Raw genomic sequence first — 24,194 nt, 5'->3', positions numbered from 1 at the left:
GTGCTTTGGCTTTTGGGTGGCCGCCAGGTTTTCGTGTGAGTCAGGGAAACATCTTGTCGGGTGCTTTCTGTGTATCTCCATCACTTATCACGACTCGAATACTTATTTGTTTGAATTTTGATTGTGAGGGTCATAAAGAGCAAGGACTGCGTCTGTTTAGCTTGACATAGGACTTTCACTTAGTAGGTGCTCAACCAATATCTTTGAATGACAGGTTATCCCATTTTGGTATAGTTCCTCATTTGCTGGGCTTTTCTGCCAAAATATGAGTTCATCCTTTCATTTCACAAATGTTTGTGTCTAGCTTGTGTGAAAAGGTGAGTTAAACACCAGAGACGGAGGCACTGAAGGAAATATCTTCGTACCTTTCGAAATTTACAACTTGGTTGTTTGTTTTTTCTGTCTCTCTCATGAGAATGTGAAGTCCATGAAGATGAGAAAAATGTAAAAGAACTATAGGTATTTTCATTAATTATGCAGAAATAACTGCTTTTCCTTGCCACGTCTCTATTCCTGGCTGATGTTAGGCGTGTGATAAATATTGGCAAAGTGACAACCTGAGTGCATTAACAGACGGTCTGAACTTGACCATCGACGACTTCCTGTTCTTATTGCTGCCCCTAATCTAATGAGTTTGGAACAACCCAAAGGTTGGTGGCTGGGAAAAATGATTGTGGCACTGTGGTGCAATAAGAAATATATGTTCATTTAGTCTCTGCCTCTGGGTCTTGCCATACAGCTCTTCAAATCCTTGGAATCTCTGGAGACAGGGGAGAGATTTTTGTATGCTAATGACCTGACTAGTAACTAGGGGTAGGTAGCTTCAGTCTGGGACTTATTGCCAAATAGTCCAAGGCATGATTATAGGTTTTGGACTTTGAGCCCCATTCCCAACCTCTGAGAAGGGGAGAGAGACTGAAGGTTGAGTTGTCAGTGGTCAATATTCTAATCTGCATAATGAGGCCTCCATAAAACCCCCAAGAGATTGGGTTTGGAGAGCTCTCTGGCTGCTGAACAGATGAAAGTTACTGGTGGGTGTGGGAGTCACCCGGCTCCACAGACTAACTTCCCCATCCCCCAAGAAGAGCCGCCCAGTGGTGAGCCCTGCTGGCTCACATGATCCTTACCCACCAATTAGAGCCCTGCTAGCTCACATGATTCTTACTCACCAATCAGAGCCCTCCTGGCTCACCTGATCCTACCCCCCAATCAGAAAGCACCCCATGCCAACTGTCAAACCACCCCTGGCTCTATAAATATGCAGAGCTGTTACTCAATAAACGGCATTTGCTCTGACGACGAGCCTTGTTCGTTCTTTCAGTGGGGGCATGCTAGAGGAGCATGGGAGGGCTGGGTGCCTTCCTGAGCCTTGCTCTAAGCATCTCTTCTCTCTGGCTGTTCACATGCAACCTTTGTAATATCTGTCATCATAAGCCAGGAAATGTAAGTATGGTGTTTTCCTGAGTTCTGTGAGCTGCTCTAGAAAATAAACCAAACCCAAGAAAGGGATCCTGGGAGCTATGAGTTATGGCCCATTTGATCAGAAGCTCAATCTGCGACCTGGAGCTTTCAACTGGCATCTGATGTGGGGGGCAGTCCTCTGGAGCTGGGCCCTGAATCTGTGGGACCAGATGCTGTCTCCAGGTAGATATCCTCTGGACTGAGTGGATTTAGAGGACTTCTAGTTAGTTTCCACTGGAGAACGGGCTATTGGTGGGGAGAAACTGCGCATTTTGATAACCTGAATGAGATGTCCCATGTTGTACAGAGTTGTCTTTCTATCTGAAATAATGGGCCGCTGAGCCACGGGTTTCCTGGCTGGCATAACCTGGGCTAGATATGATGCTCACCCATTAAGAAAAAATGAAATGGGTGGGGGCGTTCCAAATGGGACACTGGCTCCAAGCAGGGAGGAAGAGTGTAGACCCGGGGAATCTGGGAGACTGAGCCAAAGGGGTGTCAGGAAAGTGAGAAAGGAGGAAAGAAAAAGAAAAATAGGGACGAGACCTAGCCTACCCAGTCCTCACTGAAGTTTCTTAAGGCTTTTAAAGAGGGGGGATAAAAGAGGCAAAAATTGAGGAACCCCAAGACCTCAAACAAATTCATGGCAAAATTTTAGCCAGAGCAAGTGTAATTCTATGCCTTTTCCTAATAAAAGACAATATCACATAATGGCCAATGTGATCTCTAGAATCATCCACCTGGTTTTGATCATGATGCTATTGAATTGAGACAAATCACTTAGCATCTCTAAGAGTCAGTTATTTTAACTGAAAATGAGGATGGGGTGAGTCCCATTTCTTGAGGTGTTGAGAGGCTTACATAAAGGGATCCTGGTAAAGCACACGGCATGTGCTGCAAAATGATACATATTAGGTATCACGCTACTCACACACATGCCTTGGCAGGAGGTGTGTTCACTCTTTTGTTGTTCTTGTTATTGTTGATGTACCTTTATTTTTTTAAATTTATAGGAGGTGCTGAGGATCGAACCCAGTGCCTCACACATGCTAGGCAAGTGCTCTACCCCTGAGCCACAACCCTCGCTCTTGGGTTCATTTACAGCCCTAAAAGTTCCAAGGAGAACCAGAGGAAATGAGGAGCCCTTGAGATTATAACGTTCATGAGGAATGTCCAAGCAGATCTGGGTACATCATTGGTGCTCAATAAGTGATGACTCTTTTCTTTCCATTTTGTTACCTCATTATCTCTAAGAAACTGGATATTTTGAAAGGCACCTAGGTTGATTCCATAGCTTGGCTATTGTGCATTGAACTGCTATAAACACTGATATGTCTAATCACTGTAGTATGCTGATGTTAAGTCCTTTGTGTCCTTCAACAGCTGAATGGATAAAGAAAATGTAGAATGTTATGCAGCCATAAAGAAGAATGAAATTATGGCATTTGCTGGTAAATAGATGACGCTAGAGGATATCATGCTAAGTGAAATAAGCCAGTCCTAGAAAACCAAAGGCTGAATGTTCTCTCCAATAGGTAGATGCTAACCCACAACAAGGGAGGGTAGGAAGGGGAAGAATAGAAGAAGTCCACTGGATTAGATAAAGAGGAACAAAAGGAAGGGAATAGGAAGGACAGTAGAATGAATTGGACACATCTTTTCCATGTTCAAATATGAATACACAACCAGGGTAACTCCACATCATATTCCATCACAAGAATAGGATCCTAATTAGAATAAGTTATACTCCATATATGTATATTATGGCAAAATACATTCTACTGTCATGTATATCTAAAAAGAACAAATAAAATATAAAATTGGATGAGAAATGCACACCTCTCCCTGCGATACCTTGGAGCTTCCCTGCACCTTCAAACTCTTCTCTGATTTGGGCATGGTTGAAAGCAGCCCAGCAGCTACAAGGGAAACTGGTCCAAAATGCAGATCAAAGAGTTTCCCTTGGAAAGAAATTCATATTTTTCAGGCAGCCATCCAGATGCACCGTGGAATCTAATCAAGTACAGATAATGCAGACTCATAAAGCGAGATTTTCTTCTTCACTGCCATTCAGCATTTTGATAGCGCTCTGCTCAGGGAGGGGGTGGGAGGCTGTGGCCGGGCCCTGGGCAGATGTGTGAAGGAAGCCAAGTACAAGGTCTTTGCCACCTCTTCCCCTTTCCCCTTCCCCATTCTGCTCTCCCAAGCCCTTTGCCCCCCACTTGGGACCCAGGCGTCCATTGTTTCTCAGGCAAAACCTCCTCTCCAGAGAAGGATCTGAAACTCATTTACATTAAAATACAAATGAGGACCGCAGCTGAGAGTCTGGTCCCTTCTAGGGTCTCTTTAACTTCCACAGCTGAATTTCCAGCCTCAGAGCTTCCAGGGAAGAAGGCACCATGACCCTGCAGTTGGTGTCTGTAAGGCAGATTCGTCACGAAATCCCTGAAATCTCAGCTACCTGAGTTGTCAGCTAACCAGCAGCATCTTTTTTAAAAGGTGCAAGGAGTCAGGGAGGGCTTTATTGGCACTCAAACACTGCTAAGCATCTTCATTTGGTTTGGCGAGAAGGAGGTGGAGAGCTTCTTTGTAATCCCAACCTCTCCTGACTTTGAAAATCACCCCAAGTGTTTCTATCTCGACCATCAGATGTTCCCGTATGTCCCTTTCTGTATCAACACCTCGGAAGTTGATTTTTTTCTGTTCCACGCATTCCAGGATCATGAAAAAGGAAGATTAAATGAAAGAGTTAACCAGAGGCTCCTGCCTTCCACACCTGGGCTCAGGAGAGCTGGGTATCATTTGAATCTTGCCTCTCACTTCCTCCTGGCCTCATGATGTGGAAGGGTGAGTCTGACTTCCCCAGTTCGCTCTGAGCTGTCCATTGCCACATTGCAAAAAGAACTTCTTTTGCCTCTCAGCCATTTTGCCTGCTGCTGACAGATTCATCTTTCTGGAGACTAGTTCTGAGCCTGCCCCCGGGAATCCACACTCTCCATCCCATCTCCACAGGGTTGCATTTTAAAAATGCAATTAAATTTTTTTTTCACTTTGTTCTCACATTTAAAAGGAAGTGCGAACTCCACTGCAGCTTTCAAAGCCTCTCCATGACTGGGCCCCTGCTGGTCTTTTGACCTGTTTCATACCATCTTCCCCCCCCCCCCCCTGCTTGCTAGACTCCAGTCACGCTGACTTTGATCCTCAAAGAATTCCTGCCTGCTCCTTTCTACTTTCCTATGCCCAGAACGTTCTCCCCCAGATTCTTGTATGACTAGCTCCATTGCCTGGTTAATTCTTGGCTCAAAAAATCATCTCCCACTTGAGCAAGCCCTTGTGCTCAATCGCATTACTATTTATTTATTTATAGTGCTCCAACAAACTAAAATTATTTACTTCAATTGTTTTCTTGCTATCACCTGTCCAACCTCCTCTAGGATTGAGCACCTTAGTTTTCTTGTTCTCTACTCTCAGTTATGTCTCTACTGCATAGATGGCGGTTGAGACCCTGTCAGCTTCAATAAGCATTTAGCACAAAACCGAGTCGTCCCTCTGTGAAGATCCTTCCATGGTTCTATTTCATTTCAGAATCAAGTAGACGCTCCTTGTCCTGCCAAGTGAACCATCTGTGTGGCTTTGCCTTAATCCATTTCCTGACCTAAGTTCACATAGCTTTCTTATTATGATAACAATTAGCACATTATAGGATCTGGATGGGCCTGTCTTCTAACCTGTCATCTTGGAGGTGAAGTTTGTGGATCAGTATTAATTAGCATCACCTGGGAAATTTGTTAAAACTACAAAATATGCATCCTGGCACTCGGCCTGCTGAATCATGTTCTGTATTTTAACAAGAGCCCAAGATGAATCGAATGCACGTCGGACCACATGCCTACCTCGTAATTGCTAGCAGAGTAATATCAGGCCACACAGCCACCTAGTGTCTACCAGCTAAATTATTGAACACCCCTGCTTGAATTTCTCATAGGCAACACAAGTCAATGATGCTGAAAACTGAACTAATAATGTTCATCCAAAAAAACATGATTCTTTTCTGGTATTTTCAATTTCAGAAAATGAGAAATGCTGTCCTGTACTAGGTTGTGAGTTATTCAAGGGCACAAAGTAATTCTTTATTATTTACCTTCATTACCGTGGCCTTAATGTTTGTTGAGATGAATTCTAAAAACTTGTAAACTACTGAGGGAGATGGTCTAAGCAACAGCAGTGTGAGAGTCTATTTAACCAATCCAGTGAAAAATCATGAAGTTTCTGAACTTGGGAGGAAAAGTTAAGATATGCTAAGGAGGTGGATGGAAATGACAGAAGAGGGCTCAGGATGACTCCCCGCTTTCTGCTTTGGAAACTAGGGGAAGGGGTGACATTCTCTAGAACAGGAGGAGACTGAGCTTGGAACTCAGGAAAGACATCAGATATCAGAAAACAGACTTTGGAGTTGACACAGTAGCCAACGGTGTCTCCCTGTTTCCTGGCAGTGATCCTATGGGGTTCCCCTAGCCTGCTCCCTTGCTCACCCTCCAAGTAGCCATTGCATACCCTGTTCTTCCTCCCTAAGCCTGCACCTGCGTCTCCTCCTGCACAACTTCCGCTCACCTGACCACCTTGTTTCTTACTTTCTGGGAAAAGAAGAGAATGAACTCACCCACCCACCCTTGAAGTCTGACCTTTCTCCCGATGCAAAGTCAACATTTCTTGCTAGTTTCCTGTGTCCTGTTCTTTCTCTTCGTCCCAAGGACCCCAACAACTCTATCCCCTTTCTGCCCTATCAGTAAAATGTCAGCATCTGGAGCTGGGGGTGTAGCTAAGTGGTAAAGAGCATGCAGTTTTATTATTATTTGAGCATACTTGATCTTTTATCTAAAAATAATAATAATAAGTCTTTGCTTCCACACCTGCCTCTGGCTATCACTCCATTCTGCTGTTCCCATTTACAACAAAGTTCCTTAAAGGATTGTCTACGGTGCTGCCACCAACTACTCTCTTCCCTCTTGTCCCGGCCACTGAAACTGCTTTGTCCAGGTCACCAAAGACCTGTACATCACTCAGTCTATCACTCTCTTCTCAGCCCCATCATTATCCATTTTGTGGTGCTATAATAAAGTACCCGAGACCAGGAACTTTACAAACAATATGTTTATTCAGATCTTGGCTCTGGAGGCTTGCAAGTTCAAGAGCATGATGCCAGCCTCTGGTTAGGGACCTCTTGTTGTGTCTTATTATGACAGAGGACACCGCACGGCCAGGCAGAGGACATGTGCTAGCTTAGGCCTGTCTTCTTCTTCTTATAAAGCCACTAACACCATCATAAGGGCCTCGTTTTCACTATGTCATCTAATCACCTCCCACAGGCCCCCACTGCCCGATGCCCTAACTATTCAAATTTGAGGATTAGCTTTCTAACACGTGAACTGCTGGGGCACCCATGCAGACCACAGAGCCCATCACACTTCCTCTCTCTGCCCAGGGCACATTTTTCACATGCTCCTGGACTCTAACTTCACTTGCCCTTCAGGACCCATGAAGTGGCGATGGTTCTCCTTCCCCCAAGATTGCTTCTTCCCAGTTTCCTTTGTGGGCTCCTCTCCTCTCCCCAGCTTCTCCACACGGACCCACCTGATCCTCAGCCCTCAGTTGGCTTCTCTGCCCTGGGGGCAGGCTCTTGGTGATCTCATCCAGTGTTGAAGGTCACCTGGATGCCGATGTCTCTCAAAGTCCTATCCCCAGCCCACGCTCCTTCCCCAAACTCCACCTTTAACCATCCAGCTTGCTTTTCCACAGCCTCACCTCCGTGTCTGATAACCTCCAGCTCCAAATCTGATTTTCTGTTCCATTCCCCACCAGCTCCTGGGTAGTCTTCTTCATCTCCAAAAAGGGCAACTCCTTCCAGAGTGTCCTGAGGCCCAGAATCTTTGAGCTCGATCTTGATTTCTTTCTCTTACTTCTCAAATCTAGCAGAAGACCCTGTGGGTCACACTTGCAATTACAACTTAAATCCCTCCATTTCTTGCTATTCCACTGTATCTCTCTGACCCAAATCTTCACCCTCTCCGGCCTTGAGTATTGCAATGGCCTCAAAGAGCGTCGGATTTCACTAAAAGCAGAGTCAAACCCTAACACTGGCCACAGGGTCTCCCCTGAGCTCTCTCTGCTGCCTCTCTGATTTCATATCCTGTCTCTTTCTACTGTTCAATCCATTGTAAGTGTTATTTTAAATTATTTGGAGCCAGAGTATCTAACTTATATGCTATATTATATGTTTTTAATCACCAATTTATTCCTATTCCTAACAGTGATAAATGATCAAAAAATATACTTTGATTGCATGAAGACTGCTGCATATTTCAAAGTAAAAAATGAATGTATCCCATTAATTAATTAATTATTGCAATGTATAGGAAGTCCAGAAGATAACACACCGTGGGAATTTTCTTTTCATTTCTTTTTTTTTCCTGCCTCATTTTAGTTTGTTGACCTTCATATAGTAACTAAACAAGGGTAGAGACTAATGTAAAATCAAGAACCATAACAATGAATGAAAGGTGAGAAATCTATGAGGTTTCATTACAGCAAATTTGAATGAATTAAGATCGGGGGAGGCTTACCTAAGGAATTAACAACTGGAAGGATGCAATTTGAAAATAGCCTCCAGTTTATTGGATCAAGAGGACGACAGGGTTTCTGCCAATGTAGCCTGTGTTGGGAGAGAATGGGGTAAAACAGGAACTGGAGTCAGGGTTGGGAGCAGAGCAGTATAGGGAAGGGTCAGGTAGGATAGTCGGGGAGTGGCCACGTAATGACCAGTATTTTTGGTCAGTGATTTGAAAAATGTCTTAGTCTCATGGCCAAGAACTCCAAAGAGCTTTTGTCTGTGTACAGTGTGTCTATCAAGACTTTTGCAAAAATTAAATTTGACCAACTTTTAAAGCATTTGTCTTCATCCGTGTGTGCTATTACAAAATACCATAGATTGGGTAATTTATAAATAATTTAATTTTTAATTTTCCATTTCTAGAGTCCAAGATCAAAGTACTGGTGGGTCTGTCTGTTCAAGGCCCATCTCTACTTCCAAGGTGGTGCCCTGAATGTTGCATGCTCTGGAGGGGGAACACTGAGTCCCCAAATTGCATCATGGGAGAAAACGGGATAAGCTCACTCCTTCAAGCCCATTTATAAGAACCCTGAACCCATCCGTCACCAGTGAATGGTCTCTAGAAGCCCCACCTCTTCATACTATCACGTTGGTGTTAAGTTGGAGATTGAATGGACAACAATCGGTTAAAGATTTGATAAGGGCAAAGGAAACATATTTGCAAAGGCCAATTCCTAGTTTCATAGTTGATGCTACCAAGTGAATGATGGCGTTTGTTGCTAAAATGGGAAATGAAGAAGTAAGAAGTGAGGGGAGCATGACTTCAGTTTAGTTTGGTCAAGTTGAGGGAGAGGAATCCTCAAGACGTCTTTTCTCATTGCTGTCACGTTCCTTTACCTTTCCGTCCTCTGTACTCATCAGGAAGCCAGAGACGGAGGGTGTTGGTGGAATGTTCATCTGCTTTAGCTCTGGTCTCTGCTTTTTGAGCAAGAAGCTTCTTAACGTCATTTTGTGCATTCTTCAACCTTCAAAATGCAAACTCAGATTTTGTAACAGCTTGGCCTTTTGGGGCCTGGGTGAAACCATAAGATCTTGAGATCAACTTGGCCAGAGGACTCTCTGCTGCTGCTGGCAGGTGGGGCTTGTGCACGCTCCTGGGCTCCTTGGCCTCCATAGCCAAGGAAGCCCACATCAGTGTTAGCAGCTAATCACGGCAGGGATGCCTTTGGGGGTCACAGCCAGCAAAGCCGGGTTCTTCTTCACTACTCTCAAGTGGCCATGGCGGGCCTCCCGTGCTGCCACAGACCCAGCAGCTCACCACCAACTTCTTTCCAGCTTCTTGCCTCATCTGTCTGCAATCCCAGCTCTCTAGGAGGTGGAGGTTGGCAGATCATGGGTGCTCGGGGATTCAGAGCTGCTGTGCTCACCATTGGAATTTTCTATAAAAGCCTAACAGGGGTTTGGGGGTAGTAAGTTCTCTGTGGTACAGCACTTGCCTAGCAGGCACGAGAACCCAGCACCACAAAATTAATTAACTGAAAGAATAAATCAAAAGCACAACAGGAGGAGAAAAAGTACCACATCCCACAGTGGAAAAATCTCTGAACATATGTCCAGTACTTCTCAATACTGTGACATTGTGCCACCAGGGACACTATGTACTATGACTCTCTCCGATATCTACACACCGCCCCCCCGTATAAAATTAATTAAAATTGAAATCAGCTTTTGTCCCTGGTTACCAAACAAACTATAAACAGCCCAGAACGTATTCTCAATCAGGAGGTGGCTGTTTGAGATTTGGGTTGGCATCTCCGAGCTGTGACCACAGCACACATTTTTGTGGGAAATACCAGATAAAATGTTTACAGAAGTGTTCTTCCAGGAGGAAGGTGGGGATGGTGGGGGCACAGCTCAGGGTCCCCAAGGGAGTTTTCTTCTGAAACTTGTTGACATTCACTCTTACTCAGTTAATGAGACCACTTCCCCCGGTGCCAACCCCCACCCAGAGCGAATGCATTTGGAGAAACCAGCAAGGGCATCGTTTGGGAGCATCAGAGCTCTTGCCAAAGGCATATTGCGAAATTCTCTGTGGTTTGTGGGAGCCACTTGAGGACCTGGTTGCTGATAAAAATGATATAATTTTAGAACTTTCCTAAGCCTGGGTGGCCTCTTCGTTAAAGATCAGTAAATAGCCTTGAAGTACTGAAGGCAATTACCTGAACTGTTTTCAGAATGTCCACACTCAGTATGAGCTCTGGGGCCATCTCTCCCCTTCTTCAGCCCCTGCCTCATTCCGCTAGATCATTCTAGTGGTGGTACCCAGCTAAGGTACCTCTTCAGCATATGCAGGGATATCTGGGTAAGACGTTCCTTGCTCCCAGCCCTATTCCAGGAGAAGTGGACTTCTCACACACAGATTTTTACAATTCATCCACTTGTCCTGGAGTGCCGTTTCAATAGGATACTTGTTGACGGTCTGGGTGACCTGTCCACTGCTCTAAGTGGGATGCCGAAGAATCCTGCTGATCTGTTGTGGTCCATCGCTTCCTTTAGACCTGCTAATATTTGCCGTATATGTTTAGGTACCCTGATCTTGGGTGCATGTATATTTGTGATCATTACATCCTCTTTTTGAGTCCACCCCTTTTTTATTATGTGTCTCTTTTTAAGGTTTTTAATTCAAAGTCTGTTTCAACTGATATAAATCTAGCTACTTCTCAGATTCTTACATGCAGAGGATTATTTTTGATCCCCTGATTCTGGCTGATGGAACTAAAAAATGGCCGTTGTCTTTTGAAGATAGCCATCTGTGAGCTGTCTGATGAGTGAGGTAACCCTGATGGGTTTTTTCTACCTGACAAGGATGTCCAGTGCTCTGTGGCCACCTGCAGACTACTCCAAGGATCTTTTCATTGAGGGAGGTTGAAGGTGACCCACAGAGAGAAACACTGGAGAGGTAGTGGAAGCCATGAGTCATGCCAAGCAGTAAGAGAGGGATTGGAAGGCTGGGGATATGGCTCAAGCGGTAGCGCGCTCGTCTGGCATGTGTGCGGCCCGGGTTCGATCCTCAGCACCACATACAAACAAAGATGTATGTCTGCCAAAAACTAAAAAGTAAATATTTAAAAATTCCCTCTCTCTCTTTTAAAAAAAATAATAAAAAAAAATAAAGAGAGGCATTGGAAAAATCTGGTAATATTTTCCTGCTGTTGAGAGACACACGGTCTCGTGGTACACCTAGACCAAGAATGAAGTCCCCGCTTCTCGGATGCTCAGTTCTAAGTCCCTTCAAACTCTTTGTAGTTCTTCTTTACTTCCTTTTTATCAGACATTTTCATTAGTCACAAATCTCATCACACCAGAGCTTATAATCTGAAAACACTTGCAAATCAATCCAAGATTTACCAGCTTTGTGACCTTGGGTGAATGACTTAACCTCTGTGGACATTAGCTGTTTAGTTTCCAGAGGAGATAACGGTCCCAACATGTCCCCATCCTGATTCCCAGGAGCACGTGCCTTACATGACAAAAGGGACTTTATACATGTGAGGTCAAGTCTAGTCACATGAGTCCTTAAAACAAGTGAGAATTTTTCCTATTGTAGAGACAGACAAGGCAGGGCACCAAAGATAGTGGGAAACAGTTTTACTTGGCTGCATCCAGGCTCAGAGGGCACAGCTTTTGCTGTAATCAATCAATCCCCTGAACCCCGAGTTCAGGAAGTTTCAGAGTTTTATACCCAGCATGGAAGGGGAGGGGCTCAGAGTTCACAGTCTGCAGAAGTTCACATAAAGCAGCTTTTTCTTTCACTGTTCTGGGCAAGTTAACCCTTCAAGGACAACACCTGAGAAGAGGAGAGCTTCTTCTCCCCTTTCTTTCCTCCCCCTGCCAGCTGTTACCACGGAGCCCATTTGTAACTTATCTTAGAAATGTAGACATCTCTGTGAAGCCCAGCTCAAGGCCAGAGGCCTTGTTTGCACATTTCTACAAACTACTCTACTGGAGACATGTTTGTGAGAAACTAGTAAGGGGGTGTCCAGCACCTGGAGTGCTGATTTTTTCCAGCCAGTGGCCAAGTAAAACAGGACGACAGGAAAACAGGGAGTTTGTCTACATTGACCTCTTTTGTAGAGTCTCTTTTGCCGACAGTCCTAAAACCAGCCATGGTGAAGGTTTCTGGAGAAGCCAGTTAAGATTTTCTGTGGAGAAAGGGGTGCCAGACATTCCCAGTTATGGTGAGTGGGAGATGTGGCTGGGAAAGCATGAATAGAGGCAGAGTTGCGGGCTTCGAAGATGAGAGAAGGGGACTGCAGACCAGGGAATGTGGGCAGCCTCCAGTGACAGGAGACAAGAAGGCAATCTCCCCAACCCAGAGAAGAGGCACAGTCCTGCCAACCTCATCGTTAAGCTCACTTACACAATATTAGACTTCTGGCCTATAGAACTGTCAGAATACATTTGTGGGTTTTTTTTTTTCGGGGTGGGGAGGTGGTACTGGGGATTGAACTCAGGGGCACTCAATCGCTGAGCTACATCCCCAACCGTATTTTGTATTTTATTTAGAGACAGGGTCTCACTGAATTCCTTAATGCCTCGCTTTTGCTGAGGCTGGCTCTGAACTCATGATCCCCCTGCCTCAGCCTCTCAAGCCATTGAGATTATAGGCATGTGACGCCATGCCTGGTTTGTGTTGTTTTAAACTGTTATTTTTGTACTAATTTGACATAGCAGAAATAGAAAACTGAAGCACTACACTAGATCACAGTTCACATACAGAGGAAAGTTATCTACAAGATTATATATTCCAATGTACCATTGGTTATATCTTTTTTATTACTATTTTTTTTCTAGTTTAGCCATGAGCATGCATTGTTTGGGTAATGAAATGTGGAAGTATTAGAAAAGGAATAATTTATACCAAGACAGAAGAGATGACTTCTAACGCTCTGCCCCACAGAGGCATCATATGAACCATCGGGGAGGTGGCTTAGTTGCCCGTGTGTCTTGCTTCTTGGGAGGTACACTCAGGGGTCTCAACTACTCTACAAAGAAACCACAAAGAGCAATTTCAAGTTTACTTTCTTAATTGTGCTTACTTTCTTTTGTGCCTCTTAGGTACATACTTTTGCATTCACCTGTATATGGTATCAGTGTCTACCTCTGTTATATGCACATTTTTTTCTCTTACTTCCTGATGAATTATAGACATATATAATTTTGGGATTGCACAATGATTTGTTTTGTTTTTGTTTTTGTTTGGTACCAGGGATTGAACCTAGGGGCCACTGAGCCACAAACCAGCCCTATTTTGTATTTATTTAGAGAGAGTTGCTTAGGGCCTTGCTACGTTGCTGAGGCTGGCTTTGAATTGGCAATCTTCCTGCCTCAGCTTTCTGAGCTGCTGGAATTAGTGGTGTGAGCCACTGCACCCAGCCACAGTGATATTTTGATATTATATAAAGTGTGGAATGGGCAAGTCAAGCTAATTGAAACATCCCTCACCTTAAATATTTATCATCTATTCTCCCTAATTGCAACTTTCTGCTCTTTGACCAGTATCTCTCCCTATCTCCCCACCCTCCAGCCCCAATAATCACCCTTCTTCTCTTTGTGTCTGTAAATTCCACTGTTGTAGATTCTATATTTGAAAACGCATCTCATTTAACTTAGCATAATGTCCTCCATGTTCACCCATGTTGTCCCAAGTGGAAGAATCTCCTTCTCCTTTCAGTCTGATAATATCCATTGTGTAACTAAACTGTTTTATCTATTCATCCACTGATGAACATTTAGGGAGAGTCCATATTTTGGAAATTGTAAATAACGCTGCCATGAACATGGAAGGCAAGATACTAATTTTATGTCCTTACACTGTACACCCCAAAGTGGATTGTTGAATCCACTTTAGCGTATACAGTGGATTCAATTTACTTTTAAATTTTCCTTCTTTGGTAAAATAAATCCTATTTTAATTTTATTTTTTCTATTATTTTATTTTATTTTTTAATTAATTTTTTAAATTTATATATGACAGTGGAATGTATTAGAATTCTTATTACACATATAGAGCACAATTTTTCATATCCCTGGTTTTATACTAAGTATATTTACACCAATTCGTGTCTTTATACATGTACTTTGAATAGTAATGTCCATCCCATTCCACCCTTATTTCTAACCCCATGCCCCCTCCCTTCCCCTTCCACCTCTCTGCCTTATCTAGAGTTCTTCTATTCCTCCCATGTTCTCCCTCCCTACCCCACTATGAATCAGCCTCCTTATATCAAATAAAAAATTCAACATTTGGTTATTTGGGATTGGCCAACTTCACTTAGCATTATCTTCTCTTAACTCCATGCATTTACCTGCAAATGCCATGATTTTATTCTCTTTTATTGCTGAGTAATATTCCACTATGTATATATGTCACATTTTTTTATCCATTCATCTATTGAAGGGCATCTAGGTTGGTTCCACAGTTAGTTATTTTGAATTGTGCTGCTATAAACATTGATGTGGCTGTGTCCCTGCAGTATGCTATTTTTAAGTCCTTTGGGTATAGACCTAGGAGAGGGACCACTGGGTCAAATGGTGGTTCCATTCCCAATTTTCCCAGGGATCTCCATACTACTTTCCATATTGGCTGCACCAACTTGCAGTCCCACCAGCATATATGAGTGTGCCTTTTCCCCCACATCCTTGCCAACACTTATTGTTATTTGTCTTCATAATAGTTGTCATTCTGACTGGACTGAGATGATATCTTAGAGTAGTTTTGATTTGCATTCCTCTAATTGGTAGCAATGATGAACATTTTTTCATATATTTGTTGATTGATTGTAAATAACCTTCTGAGAAGTGTCTGTTCAGGTCCTTGGCACATTTATTGATTGTTTTTTTTTGTGTGTGTTTTAATATACCTTGTGTGGGGTCCTGAGGGCTTTCAGTTGATGCATACCTAGTAAAGTCTTCATTAGGTTTGGCATGATGCCTTAGACAGCTCTCAAGATCATGTTGATAAAGCTCAAAATTTAAAGATATTAAAAAGGACCTTTAAGAGACCTTGTGGCCAACATAAAGCTTGCCAATCTTCACGAGGTTTTATCAGCCTCAATTAATGGCTAAAATCTTTCAAGGCCCATTTGCAGTCCACCCAACGTCAACAGGAGATGGTTGTCAACTGATAGGAGGGTGACTACACTGTAAGTGGAAGAGTTCAGCTCATTAGAAGACACTTGTTAGCCACTTCAACTTAAGAACTTGGCTCTGGTGAGTTATTAATGCAGAATATGCTCACAAATACCAGTTCCCACTTGATCAAGAATGTCTTAGTCCTTATCACAGCAACCATCTTCTGGACTCTGAATGACCTCAAATGTAATTTGGCGTTTGGACAGGACAATAGGTACTTTTATGACTTGGTTAGAGAATTATGCTAAGCTATTTCCCATTAGGTCACTTTGATCTATGCTAAGCCAAATACCTGGGCCTGTCCCCAGCTAAACTGCACCCCAGAGGAATGAAGGAAGGAAACAAGGAAATAGAGCAGACTTTGGGAATAGAGATTTTAGCAGTTTTCATCATGTTGCTATTCATCAGATGCCTGTTGGACACTGTGGATGTATTGTGTAACATTATCTAGGGCTGGGAAGGGTAGCTCAGTGGTAGGGTGCTTGCCTAGCATGTGTGAGACTCTGGGTTCTACTCAAGCACTCCAGTGGTGGGGGTAGAGAGAGAGAGAGAGAGACAGAGAGAGAGAGACAGAGACAGAGAGACAGAGAGAGAGACCTAGGAATATTCCACTCCCCTGATAAACAGGATTCATCAGTTCACAGATGAGACTTGGAAGTCTATATCGACTAACCTCACAGGGACTCCAAAGACCACTTTGTAAAATGTTTAGTTTGGTTCCCAAAATGAATAAGCAACACTTCCTTGTTCTTAGTGCCTTGAAGTCCAAGGGAAGAAGACACACCATTGTGACATTACCTGATAAATGCTCTACAGAAGTCCTGGTGATTCGACAGTTCTGGAGGGAAGTCCAGGGTCAGGGTGCTGGCAGGTTCCGTGTCTGGTCAGGACCCCTTTCCTCATAGATGGTCCCTCTCATTGTGTTTTCATAGGGTAGAAGGGGGAAACAACTTCCTTAGGACCTCTCTTATAAAAGCACTAAGCCCAATGAATCCTCACGACCTGGTCACCTCCCAGAGGCCCATCTCTTAACATTGTCACTTTGGAGGTTAGGGTTCAGCCTGTGAATTTTGGAAGAACATAAACATCTGTGTCCCTGCCATGCTCTCCTTTAAGCTATAGGTTAGAAGAGAACGATTACAGTTAGGAATCTTAACATTCCAAGCATGAAATTCTCAACTACGGTAGTGGCAAGGGGGTATGCACAGTAGAAAATGAATGGATCAACAGGACTTGAGATTTAATAATTTCTAGAAAACCAAACAGAATTTGGCAACTGGTTAGATTTAAGAGCAGTGTTGGGAAACATGATTCAATATAGGGGGGCAATGAGACTGACATAAATGGGGAGTGCACAAAGAGAAGGGTCGCCCCTGATCTAAATGGGATAGGCTCACCCGGAGACAGCAGCAGAGTAATAAAAATATGTGAAGTCTAATAGTGAGACTTGTGTAGCAATATTGGAGGAGGGGCATTGAACAAGGGGGAGGAGGATCAAGGCTGAATGGTGTACTTCCAGAAAGAGAAGAGGGGTACAAGAGAAGTGATCAACTTGTATTGGTTGATGGCGGTACCCAGGGTGGAACCCAGGGCTCCATACCCAGTCCTTTTGATTCTTTATTTTGAAGCAAGATCTCACTAAGTTGCCCAGGCTGGCCTCCAACTTTCCATCCTCCCACCTCAGCCTCCTGAGCAGCTGGGATTACAGATGTGCACCACCACACCCTCAGGCTCCACCATCTACATTATGAACAATGACATTACCAAGGACAAGGTCAGCGGAGAGCTGTGGACAGGAGCCAGATACCAGGGCAGACAGAATGCAGCGAGGAAAGGGGTATTGGAAGGTGCAGGTGCAGAGGCACTGAGTGTTCACTCCTCTCTTAGGTCAGTTGGATATGAAAGGAAGGAAAGAAAGCTAAATAAGAGAGGTGAATGGAACCAAGGAATGAGTTAGGACCCGCATGAAAATGTGGACACCAGACTTCTATTTATATGACAGCAAACCTTACAGTGAAAACAGGGGAGTGAGTTTTATTTCTGTTTTAAAATGCAACTATCTACAGTGGAATCATTATATAAAAACGGAAGGGAATGAACAGACATTGCTAGGGCTTTAACTACTGGGGATCAGTTAAAAAAAAAAAACAAAAAAAAAAATCAATTTAGGGAAGTAATATGCCCTGAATGCGGTATTGAGGTAGGAGTCAGAAGGAGGCAAATGTCTAAGGAAAGGAGAGGTAACTGATAGCCAGTGTGGAGAACAAGTGGACACCTATGATCCTGTCCCCTGGTGGTCCCTCTCTGTGAGGGTCAAGGCCAGCCTATGAATGTATCCAAGGAGAGGCCGGGATAAGTTTTTAGGTCATGTAGGCAAAAAAAAAAAAAAAAAAAAAAAGGAAGTTCCAGACAAACACTTTTTCAAATGCTGGTGGACCTTGGGCGTTTGATCGGGGTGTCTCTACTCAGAGGTAAAACGAGCAGGAGGTAAAGCGACATTTCTGAGTATTTAGAAAACAAATGAGCAAAGTCAGGTACACGGAGGAGGAGTCTAACCTTTTCCACCGCTGAAAGTAGGCATGCAGTTTTGTTTTTATGTTCTCTAGAATCAGATGTTGTTTTCAAGTTACTGTTTCGTGTGAAAGCAGAAGGGCGATTTATACAGTCCCCGCAGAAATCGAGCATCCCGGTTGCAGGCTGTTGCTGTGTGCCCAAGCACCGTCGAGGAGGGCGATACTGCGCATGCGCAGGGCTGCAACTTGCCAGTCGTTCTGTACATTTCTATGAATGCGGAGGGATGTCTTCAAAGAATACCTTCCAAAGCAGGGGTTCACTATGGGAAAAACAGGGAGGAAACTGAAATCAGGGGTGATGGTCAGTAGGTATTTAAGCTTTACCTACAATGTCAATTTTTGGTAAGATATATTTATTATTTTAGATTTTTAGAAACATACAAAAAGTAATACTGACAAGATTTTCCAAATTATATTTTTCGCAAATCAAAGACAATTATCATCCAGTAAAAAAGTAGGTAATTTTCTTAAAAAAAAAAAAGAAGAAAAGAAAAAGTGTAGGTATTTTGAAGTAATAGGCTTACACTTCATTGGAATAGATGTGTACATCGATAAGCAGGTTTTTAATCCAGTATTTAATTTGAGTGCAACTGTGACTATGTTCATTGTGTACGGGTTATTCAACGGGCATGATTTCAATTAATACATTCATTTGAAATGTATTAAAGACTCCTTGTTATTTTTTAAGCACAAATGTTCATATCTCACCTTTTTTATTGTGTTCAATAAATGTTAATGTTCTTAAAAAGCAAAAAGCGGGAGAGTTGAATAGAATATAAGTTATGGAGAAAGCCAGACTCTCCAGATGCTGGCATGTAAAGAATTCTCCCAGTCCTTGGGATCTTAAATTTGCCATCACTTAGTTCTCATTTAAAATGCAGGCTTCTTCCTTTTTCTCTTCTCAGTGCTCACGTTTTTTCAAAGAGCTATTCCTTAGGTTAGAAAATTGGAAAGTGCCATCTTTCCAAATGCCATTTACTTCCTAATGACATACATTTTTAAAAAATGGTAGCTATCATTACTAAGATGAGCCAAGTGGTAATGGTTGAAGCTGTAATTCAAGGGACTGAAGAATGAGCAGAGAATGGGAATAGGGTGTGAGGAGGAGTGAAATCCTACGGGGCCCACAGGGGATCCTCAGAGAGCTTGTGTCTGCAGTGCTTTTTCAAGCTTGAGATCAAGAGGCAAGGGCTGAGCCAGAACTGCTGGAGAGAGAGGAGTTTGGAAAGGATGCTCAGGAAGTACTGACAGGTGTTCGCTGAGAGACGAGTAAGAATATTCTTGAACAGCGAAAGGGCCTCAGTTGAGATGACTGGGGCACAATTTGCAAGGAAACAAATTGACCTTAATTAACTTCCCCGGTGAGTCTAAGTAGCTCTGAAGAATAAGAAGAAGTGGACTGATCCTCTACACAAGGCTGCACATCGGCAAGGTCTATACCCTGAAGAACAAGGACCAGGAAGTCAGCATTAAATGTGCTACTGAAATAGCTGGTCATGGGTTCAGGCAATGGGAGGCCTAGAGACTCCAGGATCCTGCGGATGGATGGGAGACTCAAAGTGGCACATGCCCAAGATGCTGTGTTCCAAAAGAGGGGAAAGGAGGATTGTAGGTGGTAAGAGAACAGAAGAGGAACGCGGATGAGGTCCATTCTTCCATGCCTTATTAGTTGCAGTCCATTTTCAATTGCTGTGAAAAAAAAAAATGCATGTGTGTGTGCACACCTGACACCAGTTAATTTATGAAAAAGAAAAGTTCTTTAGGCTTACAGATCTGGAGGCTGGAAGTCCAGCCTCTATGAAGGCTTTCTTGCTGCATCATAACATGGCAGAGGCTATCGCAGGGTAAGGCAGGGCAAGGTGTTAATCTGGGTCTCTCTTCTACATGTAAAGCCACTAACACCATCATGGGACCTACCCTCATGCCTTCATCTAATCTTAATTACCCCCCAAATACCATTAACATGAATTTACGGATGAAGGTTCTATTACATGAATTCTAGGTGACGCCTCCATATCCTGACAGTCCTGCACTGTAACCATTCTTAGGAAAGGAGTTGATTCTCATCCCCCCATCCTATCTCCCAACTCCCCTGCTGCTTTTTTTTTTTTCATTTATCACAGCACCTGTTAAATAAGTGCTTTTAAGATTGGGAGTGAGGGAGGAGGGAACATGGCTGCCAGCGAAGAGGCAGCACATACAATGCCTCCGTGGTAAGGGGATCAGAGAGACTCATTTATACACCCACATGCGTCCTGCTGAGAAACTTCAAGCAAAATTCTCACTGAAAGGAGACCTTCCTGGAACTAGTAAGTTTAATTGGAGGTGTCAGCTTGTCACAGAATACTGAATCTCGGCAACCCAGAGCAGGGGCACAGTCCCGCCGGGGCCGCCAAATGGCCGCTGCCTACACGTTGCAGTGAACATAGGAGTGGACACTGACCACCTGGACCCCTCGGGCGGGCTCTGTGAACCGCAGCCAACCGCCGCCCACACGCTGCAGCATTTGTGGGAACGGTTGCTGCCTGACTGGGTCCCCGCGAGCTGGCTCTGTGAATCGCAGCCGGCCGCATGCCACACGCTGCAGCGAGTTTAGGAGCAGGAGCTGCCTGCCTGGGCCCACACCGCCCGGCTACCGCCCACACATTGCAGCGAACTTGGGAGCGGTTGCTGCCTGCCTGGGCCCCCGTGAGCTGGCTATGTGAACTGCAGCCGGCCGCCGCCTACACGTTGCAGCGAGTTTAGGAGCGGGCGCTGCCTGCCTGGGCCCCCCGCAGCCCGGCTCTGTGAACCGCCGCTGGCTACCGCCAAGCGGCCGCTGCCTACACCCTTGCAGTGAGTGGGTGTAGGCACCCTTGCCGGCCCGACTCTGTGAACCTCCTCTGGCGGTTTGGAGCTGCAGACGACCACCCTCCACCTGCCAATCCAGTGCTGCAAACGACCCCTGACCAGCTCTGAAAAGGCCCTGCCCACAGGGTGAACAGCAGGAATGGAGACCTGCCCAATCCGGGAGGAAGAACCGCTGCACAGTGATTGATTCCCGCCTACTGAGAGGAGAAACTTGGCCCGGTGGGCATAGCTCCACCCACTGGAAGAGCAGTTAATCGAATTCTAGGACTGCATTTATAAATTTTTTTTTGCTGTCTTTTTAAATGTTTTTTTAATCCATCTTATTTTATTTTATTCTACTTTTTAATTTCATTTTCCATTTCTACTATTATTATTTTTCTTTAAATTCCTTTTAATCTTCTATTTTTTTCTATTCTTCTTTTCTCCTGTCTTTACATTTCTTTTCAATTTTCTTATTCCCCCTTCCTTGAATTCTACCTGCTTACTCTCATTCTCTTTAGTAACTTCTTCCCATCCCTTCTAATACCTTTCCTCCCAAGCATCAAATATATTTATAGGAGTAAACAGTAACTCAGCAGTCAAACAGAACAAGAAACAATATGAACAGCATGAAAAAGCAAGGAAGAAAAGGAGTGAAAACAATGCAGGGCAGCCTAAATATTCAGGAGGACCTAGAGTCACCAGAAAAATGGTCATATAAAGAACTCATGGAACACCTGAGACAGACGGAACGGAACCTTAAAGAGGATACAAGACAGCAAATTCAAGCAGCTAAAGAACACATTGAGAATGTATTACACAAACAGATAAAAGAAGAAGTTAAGCACCTTTATCAGGAGATAGAGATTATAAAAAAGAATCAAACCATAATCTTAGAAATGAAGGAAACTATAAACCAAATTAAAAACTCAAATGAGAGTATCATTAATAGAGTGGAGCAAGTAGAAGCCAGAACGTCAGATAATGAAGACAAAATATATCATCTGGAAAAGAGTCTAGCCAACTCAGATAGGCTGGTTAAAAATCATGAGAGAAACATACAAGAGATATGTGATAATATAAAAAAAACAAATTTAAGAGTCATTGGGATAGAGGAAGGGATAGAGATTCAAACAAGGGTAATGAGTAATCTACTAGATGAAATAATTACAGAAAACTTTCCAGAAATAAAAAAGGAAACAGATATACAAATTGTAGATGCATACAGGACACCGAGCATACAAAATCACAGTAGACCAACGCCAAGACACATTGTTATAAAGATATCCAATAAACAGAACAAAGAAAATATTAAAAGCTACAAGAGAAAAGAGAAAGATTACATTCAGGGGTAAACCAATAAGGTTAACAACGGACTTCTCAACTCAGACGCTGAAAGCGAGAAGATCCTGGAACAACATATTTCAAACACTGAAAGACAATGGATGCCAATCAAGAATTCTGTACCCAGCAAAATTAAGCTTCAGATACGACAATGAAATAAAAATCTTTCACGATAAACAAAAACTAAAAGAATTTGCAGCCAGAAAACCAGCGTTGCAAAGCATCTTGAGCAAAACACTTCACGAGGAAGAAATGGAAAACAAGGTACAGCCAACAGTGGGAAGTACCTCAGTAAAGACAGACAGAGGGGGGAAAACTAATCATGGTGAAACAAACGCAATTAAAAAAAAAACAAAAAACGAGATAAATAATCAAACATGGCTGGAAGTACAAATCATATATCAATAGTAACTCTAAACATTAATGGTTTAAACACTTTAATAAAGCGACATAGGCTGGTAACATGGATCAAAAAAACAAATCCAACAATATGCTGCCTCCAGGAGACTCACTTGACTGGAAAAGACATACACAGGCTGAAGGTGAAAGGTTGGGAAAAAATATACCACGCACACGGTCCTCGCAAGCAAGCAGGGGTGGAGAAGGACATTATATACTGTTAAAAGGAACCATTAAACAACAAGACATAACAATTATCAATATTTATGCACCAAATAATGGCGCTTCGACGTTTATAAAACAAATTCTCCTCAAGTTCAAGAATCAAATAGACCACAACACAATAATTATGGGTGACTTCAACACACCTCTCTCACCATTGGACAGATCCTCCAAGCAAAAGTTGAATAAAGAAACTATAGACCTCAATACCACAATCAATAACCTAGACTTAACTGACATATATAGAATATACCAACCATCATCGAATGGATATACTTTTTTCTCAGCAGCACATGGATCCTTCTCAAAAATAGACCATATATTATGCCATAGGGCAACCCTCAATAAATATAAAGGGGTGGAGATTATACCATGCATTTTATCTGATCATAATGGATTGAAACTGGAAATTAATGATAAAAGAAGGAAGGGAAAATCCAATATCACATGGAAAATAAACAATATGTTACTTAATGATCAAAGGGTTACAGAAGACATAAAGGAGGAAATCAAAAAATTCTTAGAGATAAATGAAAATGCAGACACAACCTATCGGAATCTATGGGACACAATGAAAGCAGTTTTAAGAGGGAAATTCATCGCCTGGAGGTCATTCCTCAAAAAAAGGAAAAACCAACAAATAAATGAGCTCACACTTCATCTCAAAGCCCTAGAAAAGGAGAAGCAAAACAATAGCAAATGCAGCAGAAAGCAAGAAATAATTAAAATCAGAGCGGAAATCAATGAAATTGAAACAAAAGAAACTATTGAAAAAATTAACAAAACTAAAAGTTGGTTCTTTGAAAAAATAAACAAGATTGACAAACCTTTAGCCATGCTAACGAAGAGAAGAAGAGAGAGAACTCAAATTACTAACATAAGGGATGAAAAAGGCAATATCACAACAGACGCCACAGAAATAGAGAAGACAATTAGAAATTATTTTGAAAACCTATATTCCAATAAAATAGAAGATAGTGAAGACATCGATAAATTTCTTAAGACATATGATTTGCCCAGACTGAGTCAGGAGGACACACACGATTTGAACAGACCAATATCAATGGATGAAATTGAAGAAGTAATCAAAAGACTACCAACCAAGAAAAGCCCAGGACCGGATGGGTATACAGTGGAGTTTTACAAAACCTTTAAAGAAGAATTAATACCAATACTTTTCAAGTTATTCCAGGAAATAGAAAAAGAGGGAGTCCTTCCAAATTCATTCTATGAGGCCAACATCACATTGATTCCGAAACCAGATAAAGACATATCAAAGAAAGAAAACTACAGACCAATATCTCTGATGAACCTAGATGCAAAAATCCTCAATAAAATTCTGGCGAATCGGATACAAAGACACATCAAAAAAATTGTGCACCATGATCAAGTAGGATTCATCCCTGGGATGCAGGGATGGTTCAATATACGGAAATCAATAAATGTTATTCACCATATCAATAGACTTAAAGATAAGAACCATATGATCATCTCGATAGATGCAGAAAAAGCATTCGACAAAGTACAGCATCCCTTTATGTTCAAAACATTAGAAAAACTAGAGA

Source organism: Ictidomys tridecemlineatus, chromosome 8, assembly GCF_052094955.1.
Source record: "Ictidomys tridecemlineatus isolate mIctTri1 chromosome 8, mIctTri1.hap1, whole genome shotgun sequence".
Classification (NCBI taxonomy): Eukaryota; Metazoa; Chordata; class Mammalia; order Rodentia; family Sciuridae; genus Ictidomys; species Ictidomys tridecemlineatus.
Note: the sequence above shows the minus strand (reverse complement) of the source record.